This window comes from Micromys minutus (genome assembly GCF_963924665.1).
Source record: "Micromys minutus genome assembly, chromosome: 20".
In the NCBI taxonomy this organism is placed as follows: domain Eukaryota; kingdom Metazoa; phylum Chordata; class Mammalia; order Rodentia; family Muridae; genus Micromys; species Micromys minutus.
The window spans coordinates 3,856,674-3,869,686 of record NC_137955.1 but is presented as its reverse complement, the minus strand read 5'-3'; positions in this window follow the sequence as shown (position 1 = coordinate 3,869,686).

Below are 13,013 nucleotides of genomic sequence, written 5' to 3'. Positions count from 1 at the left end.
GGTCCCTCCATTCTTCTTCTCTCTAGTCCCTTCACAACCCCTCGAATAGTTTCAGGCAGTGTGTCTCCTGTGAACACACAGGAGAAGGCTTGATTCTTAGTGTTCTTTTGTTCACCCAAGTCACACAGCCAGCCTCATCCCCTCTCTGTCCCCATCCTAAGAAGTTGTAATTTGCTGCTATCATTAACCTTTTCACCTGGCTTCATGGTTTTTGGAAAGGCTAAAGTGTCCCAACCTCAGCGAGTAGATTCAGGTTGGCCTAACAATCACCTGGAATTCTAGTTCCAAAGGCAATGATGTCTTCTTCTGACCTCTGCAGACACCAGGAATGCATGTGCTGCACATGTATGGATACAGACAAAACACCCACACACACGCAGTAAAGATAAATCTTGGAAAAACCTCTGCCTCCTTGTTCATTTAGTGAATTATACTGGTTTTGCTTGGTGTGTGATTGCTATGTTGATGGTGATAATCGTGGATGTACTGCTCTTACCTTCCTTGTGAAAGACATCAAGATGTACAATGTAACTCTGTCCTTCCCAGCTTGGCGATTTCTTGCCTCTGGTGTTGGTGTAAATTTTCATGATGTAACTATGAAGCTTGTAATTAAATTCTTGTGACCTCTTTGGAGTATACTTGGAATGGTTTAATTACTTTTAATGGGATATTGTTATGCTTCCTCAGGGGGTTGCCTGTTTTGAGTCATTTCATTCTTCTGGACTGTGTGCTGTGATTCTTAAAATAGCAGTTATTCTGGACTGAAATTTCTCTGTCTCCTTGCATTTGAACTGAGTGCAGAATCCCTTTAAGGAGCTTCATGTAGGAGGTCCAACCACTGTGATTACTCTGGAAGTAGATGAAAGCTTGAAGTAAGGCAAGAACAGACATAAGAAAGAAACTTAACATGAGAGACAATAGAAATAAAAAGCACCAGAGCATTCAAAACTCAGAAGGAAGCCTGTTTCCTTAACATCTGAGAAGCATGCTATTTTAAGTGGCTGGCTAATCTTCAGTTACCCAACCCTCCTCATCACTCCGTCCTCTGGGGGACACATGACTATCATTTTCTTCTGTCCTTTTATTCTCCCTTGCCCCTGAGCTACCCTGCTAAATTGTTTTCTTGGTGTTAGTCTATCCCCAGTGATTAGAAATGAAGTAGATGATATTAGTGTTTGTTTATATCTCACACCAAGCATGCAATACATTACTTTATGAGAATGAAGATTTTTATGTCATCTTTTCTCTTGAGAGTAATAAAATCACAGTCAAAAGCTACTGTGAGTCCAAAGATGATGATGAGGGATTCCTAGAAAATCAAAGTTTATCTTCCTGTGGCTGAACAGCAGGTGCATTGGAGGATACCCTACAACACAGAACTATTCATTGGAACTACCATTGTTTTCCTATTTCAGCTATCCAAAGCCTTGTTATCTTTATTCTTATCTCACTCTGGAAAGATGTGTATGATTGAATTAACAGACAGATTTATTCAGGGATGTGGCTCAATATAAAAACCTCAGGTGTTGCTACATGTTTGCACTGCAGAGAATCTATTTGTTAGATGTACACTCAATGAGCTTAGTCTGAGACTCTTTTCCATAGTCTCTGGTTGCTGTGATTCCTGGACAGCATACTTTTCACCCTTAACTTTGTCTTTTGCCTCTAGGAGTTCAGTTTCTATGTGTAAAGTATCATGGCAATGGTGATAGTAAAGTATGCCTTTACTTCTGTATTTGAATACCTGTAAGAAAGGCTTAAATTTAAATACACTTCAAAAATTCCACCACTGTTCTCTTTTCTGAGTCTATTGGCGTTGATTTATTTTACTTCTCACTGCAGATTATATTTTCATCCCATTGTTCTGGAATATATCATATAACTTCTTCCCCAGACAGGCTTTGGACAACAGCCTGCTCTCTCTCTCTCTCTCTCTCTCTCTCTCTCTCTCTCTCTCTCTCTCTCTCTCTCTCTCTGAAAACCTGTTTTATATATTTTATTTAGACTGTTTTTTGAAGTCATATCAAGTAGAAAATTAAGTCTGGTCCCTATTCACCTGAGGATAAACTTTCTCTACAATTTATTTTTGTACCATTGTTTGAATTATTGGCTGCAATTCTTCATTCTATTCTTTTAAGAATCTTTGGTGATAACTATTTACTGTCCAGTTGAAATTCTAGTCTTTAGTCAGATTGCAAAGTCTTTTATGATGTTCCGCATTCCCTCTCCCTCCCTGTGCCATCCTACTCTGCCTCTATACACAGAACTATCTATAGTTAAGCAACCAGTTGATAGCAAACCCTGAGACTCACCCTGCCCTACTGTTTGAGCAGAGGTACTGTTTCCTTTGATTATTCCATTTTGTCTTTTGAGACTGATGAACTCTTATCAGCCCCATAAATCCTTGTTCAAATATAACCCTGCATATCAATTTCCCTCTACTTGTCTGATAACATCTTCCTTACCTAGCGATTTAATTTTCAATAGTGATAGGACATATGGAATTTATTCTTTAAATACCACCCAACAAATGCTGTAGTTTTTGCATACCTTTATCAATCTTTGTTACATATTACTCAGTTTTCTTTACAATCCTTCAAAAACACATTATTATTAATTTGGGGTCTATGGCTAATAGTTTTAAGTTAACTTGAGAGAAGCTAAAGTTATCTTGAGGAAACCACAATTAAGAAAAATGTCTCTATAAGATCTATAAGTTATAGGCAGGACTGTGAGGCATTTTCTTAATTAATAATTGATGGAGGAGGTCCCAGCCTATTGTGGGTGGTGCCATCCCTGGGCTGATTTCTATCAGCCTTCTATAAGCAGGTTGAGCAGCCATGGGAGGAAGCCATTAAGCAGCACTCCCTTGTGGCCTTTGTATTGGGTCCTGCCTGCAGGTTCCTGCCCCTCTTGAGTTTCTGTCCTGACTTCTGTTGTTGATGAACTGATATGGACATGTCAGGCAAATACATTTCCTCAAGTTGCTTTTCTGTCATGGTGTTCCAGCTCAGCAATAGAAATCCTAAGACAACACCCAAGCAAAAACATGCAGCAACAAACATCAGTGTGCTAACCTCAGATTTAGATGGTAGGTATGGTATTTTATCCTCACCTAGTAGAGTATCTGATACTGAGGAGATCCTTAGCAAGAATATGCTATTTATGGATAATCTCAACCTTCCTGATGCTGTAACTCTTTAATACTGCTCCTGATGTTGTGATGACCTCCAACCATAAAATTATTTTCAATATTCTTCATATCTGTAATTTTGCTAAGTCTTCTGAATTGTAATATATATATCTGTGGTTTCTGGTGGTCTTAGGTAAGTAATTCTTGTGAAAGGTCACACCTCATAGGTTGAAAATTGCTGTTCGAATGCTTACTAAATGAGGGCATCTCTTTTAAAACCTTAAGGGAGGTTATATTGCCAAAGACCAGCTTCAGCTTGGAGAGGGAGTCTGAGAAAGGGGTATTTGGGAGTGGTGAAAGAATGACTTGAAGTCAACTGTGGGGTACAAGCTTATGTTCTGCTTAAGATAGCTTTTTTTTCTTGAGATCTCCAGAAAACTTATCCAGCTAGCTTAGCTCTCACAGACCAAAGCCCACTCTTTCACTTACATATCAATTAAGTTGTCCACCCCAAGTTCCCTTTTGATTATTCCATGAATTAGCACTTTTTGACTTTAGTCCCTTGACTCCTAGGGAAAGACAGCAAGCACATTTTTCTTACTATTGCAATGAATTCAGAGATCTGCCTGCCTTTGTAAGCACAAACAATAAGCTAGCTTGGTGAGATCTGGCTCCAAGACTGCCCCCACCACATCTGGGCCCAAAATTAGCTCTGTCCTAAGTTGACTTTGAACTCAGGAATCTGTCTTTTGTTGTATCTACCTGTTTTTGCATTTTTGTCACAAGCTGCAACTGCCTCTGGTTTTGTTTTGTTTTTTTTTTTTTTTTTAGTTCTGTGAATCACCTCATTTAATTTGAATTGCATCCTTATATTTTGCATAGTTGGGAAATTAAATATTTCTGAACTCATGTTTTCAGAGTTCTTTCCCCTAGTCTTAATGGCTGTCCTGAAGACCATAGAAATTACCATTTTGCTAGGACATCAGTCGCACCCATGAGCCAGTTTGACCAGTTAAGAGAAACTTAGGAGGGTTTTCTATGGACATCTTTACCTTACTTGTAAGAAAATCAATTCCCTATCCACAGTGGGACTTTTCTGGACCCACCAGTGGTATAAATAATGACACAGAGGCTTCTGTAGTTAAAGCTTTGGCCTTCTGCTAGGGTGGTCTCCTCTCTACCTCATCTAACTTAACTTATCTTGCCTACAACTTGACACATGGCTAGCTCTATACATCTCTGCTCCGTGTCTGTTCCTTTCCATGTCCACTCTTGATTCTCTGGTTTCGGCTTTCTTCCCTCTCAGTGTCATGCCTTTGCCTGGAAGTTCCATGCTTCTTCTTCCTGCCCAAGCTATTCACTGTCAGATCTTTATTATAAGCAATCAGTAGCAAGACAACCTCTGATTCATTTCTAGATTACCTTTAGGCAGGTAAGGAAGGACAAGTATTTACAAAATAGAAAGCTCCATGATGGGCCATGGAAATGAAAAACAGTACCAAAATCCTGCCAGGACTTAACTCTCTGCTGGTACAGAATTAACAAATGCAAACACAGAGACTTACCTTCACACATTGTGATGAAAAGTTACCCCAACACCTTCCCAAACACAGAACATAATTAGCTGCCACAGAATGGGGATTGGGTAGGAACTCCTTTCCCTTATATAGTTCACAGAAGTTCCTGATTCATGCAGGCGAGTGAGGACAATGGCTCTCTGGTCACTGGAGCTGATCAATTATTAAAGAATTGCTAAAGATGTGAACTCATGCAGGGGCATTTATTTATTTATTTTTAATCAGCTATGTTTCCTGAAACAACTGAAGAGAAGGAGGATTTTGGCTCATGGTTTCAGGGTTTCTGTCCTTGGCTCTGTGTTCTTGGTGCTGTGCTTGGTAGTGTGATTATGTGGAAGGAGCTTCTGACAACCAGAATTAGAAAAAGAAACTTAGGAAAAGATAGAACCTCCGAGAATGCACCTTTAGTGACATTTTTCTCCAAAAGGTCCTATTTCTCAATTTTTTAATCACCTGTCAATAATGTCATTAGATGAGAATCTTTCAATGAGTTAACCCATTCATCATATTACAGCCCCTTTGATCAACTGTTTCTGGAAATGTCCTCACAGCAACGCCAGAGACGAGGCTTGATAAAGTCCCAGGGAATTTTCAATCCAGTTAAGTTCACAACTAAGCAGGATGATCACATCCATTTATTATTTTATTCATTCTGATACAAGTCCTGGTTCTCCGAGGGGATCTTTCATCAGCGCCAGCCTCATTTCTGCAGGAAAACAGTGCTATCGAATACATAAGCCAGGTGGCTCTAGAAACATGGGCAGGGAACTTAGGTATCCTGTTAGAACCCTTTTTTCATTGTTTTTTGTGTATGTGAAACTGAATCCATTAAAAGTCATTTTCTTGGATTATTGTGTGGATTAAATGTATCCTTCATGTCTTCTCAGATAGTACATAGCACACATGCACTAGACATTAGTGGGTCTTGTGATCACTACCACTTTTTACATCTGTCCTAATTTTGTCATTGTGACTGTAATTGTACCAGTTTGGGTTCTTACTAGGTTTTTGTGGATCTTGGAAGTGGTTTCAGTCCTCCTCTTCTCCAGGATCTTTTTTTTTTCTTTCCAAATTTACCTGATACTCAACCAATACATAATCTGGAAGATGACTGAATTTTGTTTTTTAATTAGAAAACATTGAATGTTAAAAATAAACTCCCAACTCCTTTGTCTATCACTACTCCTTTCCAGGAACTGTTATCTCACCCCAAACAAACCTTTCTTCTTTCTTACACTGTGCACTTTCCAACCTCTGTATCAGCTTATATCACCTCCTTCTTCTTTATTCTCCCCTGTCTCAAATCATGGCTTCAGGTTGAAGGCTAGTGCACAGGCTTTGATGCATGGAGCTCCTCTGATTGCCTCCATCGTCCCTTAAGAAGTAACATGCCTTTTTTACTGTCCTAAGAAATTTGTCAGGATAACTTTTAAAACAGATTTCTGCTTGATAGATACAACTTTCAATAGCTCCCATTCTGTTTTAGTGCTTGATATGTGAACACTAAATGAATGATTGCCTATCTTTGGGTTTTAGTCTGTAACAATGGCTTTCAGGTAGCAGGAGGCAAACAAGTCTCGAAATATTTCTCATGATTTGGAAAATACTAAGAAACAAAGGATATGTTTATTCTTTGTTTCCCACCAGCATTAGCTGTTGTTAGGTTTAATACAGTAAAGCCTTCTTGATTTTTTTTCTATTGAGTAGATTTTAAACTTGGAGAAACAAAGCATTTGTGGGTCCAACTTTTCTTTGGCGCAAACAAAGGTCCAGAGGAAAAACATGACTAAGACAAGATGCAGGTCCAGGTACCAATAGAGCTTATAATGATTTCTGTTCTTCTAGCTGAGTGTGTTGTCTTATCTATTGCTCTAAAATCACCTCTTAGTCCAGGAGGAACAATGGGAAAGAAAGTTTGAATAAAGTCTCTGGATTTTCATAATGATTTGCAAAAGGAAAACATCTTTTAAATCATGTCTCAAAGAAAAGAAATTAAAATCCAGACTCTACATCACACCCAAGAGTGAGGAATAATGGACATATTGGAAACAGTGACATATGAGGAGTGTAGGGCACAAACTTACACACTTTACCAGGACGTGTAAATAGTCACTACGTACTAGTACCTTCACTTTCCTGTGTCTCTGTTATTACTCTTACCCCCTTCCCCTTTTAAGCAAGTAGCAATCAGATACTTGCTCAGAGAAAGGTTTTTTTTATCTCTAAAATGTAGCTTTTAAATTTTACTTCAACCGAGTTATGAATATTCAGTAAGAGGTTGTGTGTGAAGCATGTGATGCAGAGCAAGGTTGCCGGAGTTGTTCGCTTTTTCTTTTTCCTACAGCTGTAAGAAGAAACAAAACTGAAGACATTTTGAGTAAGCTTACATTTTGAGTAGAGATTAAATAAAGCTCCCAAGACCTCCCTGGGTAACTGGCATCCTGCTTGGCAAGTTGAGACCTGAATGCTAAGCAAGTCAACCCTCACTTAGTTGAATAAACCAACCAGTGAGAAAAGGATAAATGTACCACAAAGACATGTTCCCAAGGAAGTTGCCTATCTCTAAATTGTGATTGGTGGAAAAATTTAACTTGGCACAGGAGTTCATGGTTTTTAAGCTATGTAACATTTTGGCCTGGGATATCAGCTCTCAAGTCTGTTCTGTGGCCCTCATTGATTACAATAAACTTTTGTCTTCTAGACCTGGTGTTTGAGTTGTATTGGATCTAATAGGACCACATGACACTAGGAAGCCAATAGCTAGGAAGTGTGTTGTGTATGGTTCTCCTTCCTACTTTATGTGTATGTGAGATATAAAGTCTTCATAATGGTCTGTGACTTAGTTAAAGGAGAATAGGCTCTTTGGGCAGCTACTGTTAACTTGATGGAGTTTGCACAGAAGGTAGAACTTGTTTTTCTTCCTAGGGCACAAACTGACTGAATGAAGATGACTTTCCTACTCACTTCAAAGTATGTTCAACTATGCCTGTTGGCTTAGTTTCTATACTGCCCCAGTCTTCTGACTTCTGCTTTGTTTCTAATGCAAGGGCACTCATGTTGTCCACTTTACCCTTTGTGTTATAAAATGACTTCAGGAGACTAGAATGTGACTTACTGAGAGGGTCAAGCTCTTTTGTGTGTCCTTGGGCAACTTTCTTACTACCAAGATTTTTTTCATGTTCTAAAATCAGAAAAAGGAGGCAAGAAAAAAAGGAAGAAAAGAAGGAAGGAAAAAGAAGGAGTGGAAAAAAGAAGAAAGAAGGCGAGGAAGGAAGAAAACTAAAAAAATTTCAGTGTTTTAGAAAAAAAGAAGAGTTTCTTTTTAAAAAAACTGGTCATGGTGGCACATGCTTAGGAACCTAGCTAGCGTTTAGGAAGCTGTGGCTTGAGCTGACTTGGGCTATGTGAGAAGACTTTTTTTTTATTAAAATATATACATTTTCATTGAAAGAATCTCTCTTTGTGTTTGTGTTTTAGATTCTTACATATATGTGTGCACATGTATATCTGTTTATATTTTACTTAATATATACCACTTATAACTTTCTTCTTCTTTTTGTCGAAGTTGGCTTAGACCTAGGGCTTTGTGTATGCTAGACAAACACAAATCTACTATCTATCTACTTTTTTTTGAAACAGAATCTGAGCTGCCCAAGTGGCTGTGTAGTTTAGGTAGGTTTGGAGCTCGTAATCTTCCTGCCTTTGCCTCCTACCTCCGGGCCTACATAACCAGGTAAAACTACAGCATAGTTATTAAAATATAAAAAATGACCAAAAATCAATTAGAACTTGGAAGTGGTTTTATGTAGACATTGCTTTTAAAGCAGAGAAGCATTTTTATTTGATCAGATTATGAGTTTTGAAAATTCCTTCTGAGTAAGTTCTAGTTCTTATTGGGACTCTAAAGACATTATTTAATATTGTTTAAAATGAGGGTATGGCAGTTGGTAACAAACGTTCATTTATTTGAACCATATTTTGGCTGACTGCAGACTTTTAAGCTTCTAAATACCACATGGCATTGATTCTCAAGCCAAGCTGCTTCTTCTAATGCTGCCTTGCTCTACAGTGCTATATGCCTCAGAGAGTTCAGATTCTCAGTCTTTAGCTCTCTTACCTTTAAATCACTTAGCTTGTTTGGAGACTTTTGGGAAATAATTCATGACCCATGTGCACTGATCAGTGTATGTCATGGGGCGAGGATTTCAACAATCTCAGATCTTAGCAGCTATTTTTTTTCTGTAGTTTTAATTCAAAAAGGAAAGTGAAGGAAAGGAAGGAAGGAAGAAAGAAAGGAAAAAAGGAAGAAAGGAAGAAAGAGGGAATTAATGTAGGAAAATGCTTATGCAAATTTGTACCAGAGAAAAGGATCTTGGTTCTTCCTGCAGGAGAATACAGGAGCTTGGACAACCCTTGCTCAGTAAGCTGGGTTGTCAGATTTAGAGACACAATCAAAGATTATCTGTATTATAGTTAATCTTTTAAATAGAATATTCATATTCAAATACTTTACAGAAATTTACAATTGGTTTTTGACAAATACTCCTAACCTAAAGAAAGAATATACTTGAGCCTAAAGTTTAATTCATTTTTCACTGGAGTCTGTTTTAAGTTTAACAGTGATTCAGCGGGAAGCATATAGAATACCCCAAGGTATAAAATGAATTTTGGAAAGTGAGGACAATGATTTATTTTTATAAAAACTTTATTATAAAAATTTGAAAGTGAATAAAAAAGTACATTTATTTATATTTTGTATTCCTGAATTACTGCAATAAACATACACTATTATTTTCACATTGAACAGCTAAAGTTTGTAGTCCTTACTGTGTAAGACGTTTATTGTATTTTCTTCTCCCTTTACTGCTTCTTATTTTTTCAAGAAGAGAAGTTCACATACTTTTAAATATAGAAATTTCCAGTTATATACGTTTTTGTTATCTAACAAAATTGAAATTATATGGACTTGCTGAATTTTTTTTATTTATTATTCATCAGTGAGAAGACATTCCCATAGGAGAGAGAAAGACTTTTGGTTTCATAAAGCCCCATCACATTCTAGATGCAGGAAGTAGCTTATTCCGTCTTGTATGCAAGCATAGCTTGGACCCTCCACCACCACTGGAATGACTTTGGAGGTCAGCTGTCACTTGATGTAAGAAGTCATGTTTCTAGGTTCATATATTTATTTTTTTTTCATTTTTATGAAAAAGAAACAAAGCCACTGCAGATTTTTGAGCAGATCTACACTGCCCCAGATGTTGGGCTGAGTCTTGGCTATAGAAAAGTAAAACTTGAAAACAGGCAGATGCAGGAATCTGCTGAGATGATGGTAGATGGCTAGTGACAGCCATGGCCCTCATAAGAACCGTCCAGATTTTAGATATACTTGAAGCAATAGGACTTCCTAAGACTGATTATCTACAAAACACCAGAGTCAACAGTGATGCCAGGGCTGAGGCAAACAGAAGGATGGAACTGTCCTCAGTTGACACCAAATCTCAATAAGAAAAATGTGTTAAAGGGAACTGAAAGGCTCTTCCTTCTCCTGGCTCTGAGAGTTTCTTCTTTTTCATCCAGCTTGCATCAGATTTAGGTTAAAAAAAAAAAAAAGAGTTTTTCCAAATCAGGATTAAAAATCTGAGGGCAGTTAGTTGCTCTTTTTTAATTGCTCAAAGTTGAAAAGTTAAATAAAGAACCTTCACAAACCATTAAAGCTATAATAATTGGTATTATGAGTAGCATTATACAAGCCTGTAGTACACAAGTTTAAGAATATGTTACTCTCCGGTATTTGTGCTGGACCAGGTTCTGTATCAGTACTTTGGGGGCTACAGGGCCCCTCCTCCATACCACTCAGCTTTTTTGTCATCTTGGCACAAGGTAGTGTTATTTTGGAAGAGAATTCTGAAGTGAGAAAATACCTCTATTCAGTAGGGCTATAGGAAAGTTCATCAAGCCCTTTCTTGACTAATAATTGGTACTGGAAAGTCCAGCATACTGTGGGTAGTAGCAACCATAAGCAGATGGTCCTAAGTTATAAAAATAAATCAGGCTGACCAAGCCAAAGCAAGCCACAAGCAAGCCACAAGCAAGCCACAAGCAAGCCACAAGCAAGCCACAAGCAAGTCACAAGCAAGCCACAAGCAAGCCACAAGCAAGCCACAAGCAAGCCACAAGCAAGCCACAAGCAAGCCACAAGCAAGCAAGCAATCAAGCAAGTAAGCAAGCCACAAGCAAGTAAGCAAGCAAGCAGTATTCCTTCATGGCCTCTGCTTCAGTTACTGACTCCATGCTCTTGCCTTGAGTTCCTATCTTCCTTTGGTGACCTCAGAATTGTAAGCTTAAATAAAACCTTTCTGCCCCAACTTGCTTTTGTTTTACCACAGCAAGAGAAAACCAAAGACAGCACTACATCTCCAAATGCCACTCGCTTTGTTCAAACAGAATCAATCTTCAACTCAAGTCTGCTAACTTATATAACAATGACACCAATTGGTCAAAGCCACCAGAAGAAATTATACATCGTTATTTACTTACATCACCCATTTAAAGAATGCTATATGCTTTTTATCCATTTGATTAGGAAGAAAGAATGAAGTTCCTTTCTCCTTAAAAGTAAATGTTTCTTATCTGGCTATGGCTATAGAACCAATAAAATTGAAACATTTCACAAACATTATTACACTTTCTCCTTGAAACTCTAAGCAAGAGAACATTGTGTGATCCTATTTTCTCAGCTCAGGCAAGGAAATCAATGCTAGTTGCTGAATGGTTATAAAATGTTCAGGAACAAGTGTTAAATAGGATCAGGGGACCAAGAAAAGGAAACTGGGGTGCTCTAAGTTGCAAATATTTTTCTCACAAGGTGTGCATAAAGTCTGGCATAAACTATCTCCTTTAAAAAACTGTTGCTTTTAGTCCTCAAGTGAACTTCTTTTCTGGTCTTCTTGAGTTATTAGTGTTTGTACTAATTAAAACCAATTGCACAACCTTTAATGCTTTCCCTTTGATCCATCACACAAGCATACTTAATGAGTCATTGCAATGTAACACATCATGTGATTGGTTTATGCAGGGTCAATGGTCAAAGTATCCTCAGCGATCCAAGGAAAGGATGGTATCAGTCTAACAGGACTATTCAAACAAGTCTCTTTCTCACCCTTCCATCTTCCTCTCTCCTCTGTTCTTTTGATTCAAAATCAAAGCCTATTTATGCACAATAATCCCTGCAAGCCAAATGCAGTGGTCTCTCAACACAACCACAAAGACATAATTATCGGTTTTATGGTGTGCACTGAGTGTCAATCATGATGGGAACTGAGTAACACCCCAAAAGTGAGACACTGAAAAGCTTTGGTTCTTTTTGTTGCAGGAAAGATTAGCGTGCACAAGTGTGTGTTTATCACCTCTACCTGAGATGACAGCTTATAATTGCTATTGAATGACATTGCTTGGAAATTCAGATCTTCGTGAATTCAAATCTGCATAGGTTTTATGTACACCATGCCAGAAAAGAAATACTAGGAAAAGTTCTACATGTTACTTAATTTAAAATAAAAATAATTGAAGTAAATAAATTTTCAACCTACAACATGTATACTGGCATGTGATGATGGTTGTGCAAACAACACAACCCATGTATGTGCTCATATGATTTGAACAGAATCATCAAGCTTAAATCAACACCTATGAAGTATACATTGGTAAACGTTCTTTTCTCCATTTCACAGAATATTTAGCAACATTCATACACTGAGTTATAAGTGAACAATGTAGCTTAGCCATAAACTTTCCCTCCATTTCACACCCATATAAACAAAAATGATAAAGACAGATTATGAATTTTAGAGGGGCAAGGAGACACACAGTAGAAGTTAAAAGGAAGAGAAGTATGACATTGTATAATTATATTTGAATTAAAAATAAAAATTATTAAGGAAAAATAAAAGAAATCAGTAGTGAGAGATGCTTAGAAAGGCCCAGAGTACTTGGGAATTAAGTAATGCATTTGAAGATGGGTCAAATAAGAACTCAGAAGGGAAAATTGAAAATATTTCCTAATTATATAACTGAACATGCCTCGAGTGGTGGTGGCACATATCTTCCATCCTAGCACTCGAGAGGCAGAGGCAGTCTGACCTACAGTCTCAGTTTCTGGACAGCCAATGCTACTCAAACAAACAAGAAAGTAAATACTCAATAAACAAAAAAGGAGTACACAAACAAACAACTAATAATTAGAGTGAAATGTTTCTATTTGTAACACTGTTTTAAAAACAGATTTAGTATATAAAGATATA